Source organism: Scylla paramamosain, unplaced genomic scaffold (genome assembly GCF_035594125.1).
Source record: "Scylla paramamosain isolate STU-SP2022 unplaced genomic scaffold, ASM3559412v1 Contig47, whole genome shotgun sequence".
Lineage (NCBI taxonomy): Eukaryota > Metazoa > Arthropoda > Malacostraca > Decapoda > Portunidae > Scylla > Scylla paramamosain.
Window position 1 is genome coordinate 537501 of NW_026973712.1, and position 5000 is coordinate 542500.

At 41.4% G+C, this 5000-nt stretch overlaps 1 protein-coding gene across 5 annotated transcripts in view; it reads left to right on the top strand.

Annotated features, from left to right (window-relative positions):
* Nucleotides 1–5000, top strand: part of LOC135098150 (GTP-binding protein 10-like) — a 187094-nt gene that overhangs the window by 50753 nt on the left and 131341 nt on the right. The gene's annotated exons all lie outside the window — the stretch shown is intronic.

Here is a 5000-nt window from a genome sequence, read left to right on the forward strand (position 1 = left end):
TGTGTGTGTGTGTGTGTGTGTGTAATCATGAGCTCCTTCTTTACCGGGGACTGCGAGGTCTTGTTGCATTAACGACCCTGGCGACCCCGCCTGCTGAGTTGTGACGCAAACTTAAATCTTTAGGAGAAAAGAAAATGTAAAACTGCAGAGACGAAAATTGAATCAAGTCCAAATTTCAGGGCGTTGTGTTTGCTTTTGGCGAGAGCATCTGATGTCAGGCGATGTTAAATTGGTGTTAACTAAGGCAATGCACTAAAATTAGCCACCTGAGAAGCAGCGGACGAGGGAGAGAGTGCCAAAAATAGCCACGGGTTACCGAAACACGACACGCGAATACCACATAAAGACGAGGAAAGAAAGAACAAGAGAACACGAAGACAAGAGATACGAGGCGGAGGGAGCTTGAGTGAACTGCAGCAAGATTCAGGACACGACCAATATTATCCTTTATCGTAACTTGAAGATTACAGAAACGGGAACAAGATCTTGACGTATGAATGTAACAAAGACGTGGCTGCTCAAGGATACAAGTCAGCACATTGCAAGAGACTGGTTGGTGAGCACGGCTTCTTTGCATTGGGAATAGAGAGGTTACGTGATTGTTGAGGGGCTGTGCGTTTAAGTAATCATAAAAGTGAAGTGGTGAGGGCGTCTCAAGAAGAGCAATGAGGTGCACGTAGGGAGAAGGACGCTAAAGATGGATCTACCCGGCAGTGGAAAGAGAGGAGGGCCGAAGAAGAGATTTATGGATGGAGTGAAAGAAGACATGCTTGCAATGGTTATGACTGAGGAAGGCGCAGAAGACTGAACGCCTATTCTAACAACTATTGATCTATCCATCTATCTTTAAACACACACACACACACACACACACACACACACATAATGAAAGGAGGTCAGCCGAGCATTAAGAAAAACAAAAATGAGGCAAAAGCTCGCTAAATGTCGCTCCCCAAAAATGCGAACACTGGAGGAATCTCAATGAGAAGAGGGTCACTTAAGGTCGCGAGTAGTCCTCAGGTCTTGATTTTGTCTCTCAGAAGGAGTTCAGTTTGTATGAAAGGGTAAGAACTGAATAAGGAAGACGCCCCAGGGTACTCAGTGAGATGGTGGGGGAAATAATGTTCCTGCTCTGCTCAGTTTACTAAGGTGAACAAAGTAACAATGATAGCAGAAGCAAGGTGATTCTCCAGTGATTCTCAGTGAGTTGGTAGAAGGAATGATGCTGCTCTTGTCAATTTAGTAAGATGAACAGAATAACAATGGTAATAGAAGCAAGTCAGACTCGCCTTCTTAGTGAGTGGTGGAAGGAACAGTGATGCTGCTCCACTCAATTTAGTAAGATGAACAGAATAAACGATGATAATAGAAGCAAGGCAGACTCTCCAGGTGTTGAGGGACTAACGATGCTATTCGGACTCAGTTTAGTAACACTGACAGAATAACAATGGCGGCGGATCTGTAGCCACTTACAATGATAGTCTCGGTCTCCAGTCGCGTGAAAGGTACTTGACGAGTCTTGATGGTTACTGAAATAACTTGGTGGTTTTAAAACATTCGGAACATACACAAATACACTCTTCTCATTTTCTAGTCGGGCATTGTACATTTCTTTTCATACACGTTCATAAGTAGATATTTATGCCAAGACATAAACTTTGCCAAGATCACTGTTAAATTTTTTCACTTGGCCTTGAAGAGTACAGTAGCAGGAGGAGGCACAGGAACACACACACCTGGTATAGATGGCGTTGACTTTGTCGAGGCAAGAGAAGTGTGTTTAGTTTCGCCCAGTTTTGTTGAGTTAAGTGGACAGAAAAAGCCTCTTGCACTGGGAAGGTAATTTATGAGGCAAAAAATTCAGATACCTTGCCGCTACTTGTCAGTGAAGCGGGCGGGTACCTCAGGTGGTTGTGGCGCATGTGATAACGGTAAGAAAAGACTGGGAATGGCCTGGTGAGGCGATAGTGATGGTAGCCAGCAGGTAATAGTGATACGAGTGTGACAGTAATGCCTTCCCTCTGAAAGACAAAGTTTATACCGGCATACCTGTCTTGTTGAAGGTGTCTGAAGGTGTTTTGCTAAGGCACGGGAAGGCAGGACGTATGTGTTTAGGTACTTTTAGATTCTTCTCATCGTGGATATAAATGGGAGGAAAGAGAGGAGAGGGGACAAGATTCCGAGTTTACATTTTACCTTATTTTCCTTTCCTTTGTAACTTTTTCCTCTTTCTGTTGAAAAAAAAAGAAAAAAATCTCAATGCATTACTCCATGTCAGGTTTTACATTTTATCAATTCAAATTCAAAAACTTTAAATGAATCAGAAATTTGTGACAAGGGAACTGAATACAACACTACATCCAGCGGGCAGTAATAATTGTACAGCACAGAATATTAACAGTAATTCAAACACAACAATACGTAGTAAATTAATGTTATAAACTAATCGTGGGAGGAAAAAAAAAAAAAAAAAAAAAAAACTCGGCTTTTTGACCAATTTTCTCCCACATAAAAAATAAAAAGCATGCATTCCTATAATTGTGAAGCGGCTCCAGTATAGTGCATGGTGACTGACAGTGAGTGATGAGTGTGCTAATGTGATTTGTTGCCTCCTGGAAATGCAAGTGTGATTCTGGTGATAGGAATCTATTCACTTATGGATATTTGCTGCTTCATTAATCGCTTACAACTCCAAAAAATGCTTAATTCTTATATTAAAGTCTCTTAGATTGATTCAAAACATAGAAAAGACAAAAAATAAACTTGTTATTCTTTTTATGTGTACATGCATATATTTACTTTCGTAACCCCCCTAACACACACACACACACACACACACACACACACACACACACACACACACACACACACACACACACACACACACATTCAAAACCTAGAAAAAGACAAAAAAATATCCTTATGTTCTTTTTTTATGTGTACTTGCAAATATTTTCTTTCGTACCCACACCTACACATTTACACACACACACTTACACACACACACACACACACACACACACACACACACACACACACACACACACACACACACACACACACACACACACACACACACACACACACACACACACACACACACACACACGAGCGAACGCTTCTGAAATAAAACAGATATTTGTTACTACTCGTGTTGTGTCAATTCACTTACTTGATTCTGACTTTGTGAGGATAAGCATATGCGTTCCCGCTTCTGCTTCTTTCCAGTGCAGCCGTCACGCCGTCGCCTCCTCCTCCTCCTCCTCCTCCTCCTCCTCTTAATCAAAGCATGCTTATTTTCGTGGTTTATTCTTTTCACCCATTTTTGTCATTATTTCTTTATTTTATTATCATCACCACCACCACCACCACCATCATTGTCATCATCATCATCATCACCATTGCCATTATTATATACCTTTTATCCTTCTATTCCTTCTCATCCACTCGTCCCCCTTTCGCCTCTGTCAGTAACCTCCTCCTCCTCCTCCTCCTCCTCCTCCTCCTCCTCCTCCTCCATCATTGGGGAGCGTCACTCCTCACCCCTGCCTCCCCACACTATACATTTTTATTCTGACTTTATTTTCTCCGCGGAAGGGAATTTTTGTCACTCTGAATTTCGTTGTGTGAAAACTGTGAATAGCTGTCAGGGACACGCGACACTCGGCAGCCGGAGTTCCGCTCGCGCTCATTCTGTGTGGAGTGCGTGGGATGTCACCGCCCAACTAGGAATTAGTATATTCTGAAACACTTCTGCATCGCTCCTCCACAACATTCAAGAGGCTCTAGTTGAAGCTGTACGGATTTTTTAGTGTGTTTTTACAGCTTCAGTGACAAACAAGATTTCTACGTCACTACTGTCATGGGACAAAAAGTAAAGAAAACTATATTAAAATAAAAGATAATATCATTTAAATAACGATCATGTAAAATGATTTAGAATAGCCTAAAGGAATGATAAGGCTTATCAATAAATTAATATGTATTCTTGAATTCGTAAGTAAAACTTTATATACATTTTTGAGATCAGTAAGAATTTAAAACAAAGATTAAATGAATTTCATCTAGAAAGTGACGAATTATATATATATATATATATATATATATATATATATATATATATATATATATATATATATATATATATATATATATATATATATATATATATATATATATAGAGATAGATAGATAGATAGATAGATAGATAGATAAATAGATAGATAGATAGATAGATAGATAGATAGGTGTGTGACACCTGCGTGGTCTGTTACAGCGTCGGCCACCGGAAGAGACAGCTATGCGACGCTGTACAAGCTGTGACCCGTTTGTTATGCCAGTCAGATAAAAAATCCCTTTCAGTGGAAACTGTGAGAACTGATAATTCTGTGTAATTATGGAGAAATTTAGAGAATACGATTTGAGGTCTAAATTTGTTGATAGTGTTATGAACCTCAGGGTCCGCAGCTGTCACCAACTGCCTCCACTGCTACGCGGCACTCGCTGGTCGGGCTACACTCACTACACAGAGCCTTACCGTCACTTCTCCAGCAGTCCAGTGTGTAGAGGGGGGACAGAAGAGGCCACATGTAACACTTGCACCTGCGCTGGCTACACGGAAGCCTGGCACAGGCTTTTACCTGGGTCCTTGTAGTCTGCAAGTGGGGGGAACGCCTCAGCAGGCACCTGACGACCAGCATCCACACCAGCAGACAGGCAGAAGGGACAGAGAGAAACACCGACTCACTTGGCACAAACATCCATTCTCCAGGGCTAAGAGAAAGGTTGGTGCAAGAAGCCATCAAGCCTACATGTGGCAGTCCCTGTATGAAACGTACCTATTTCCATTTATCAGGCACGTTACTCTTTATATGTCTAATTTTTATTTTTTTTCTGCTTTAGCATCCGGTTTCTCTAGTCTGTCAGTGGTCAGATGGTGCTTCCTAACGAAGGACTTTGGATTTGACATTTGGAAACCTTTAACCCGAGTGGATGCCTTT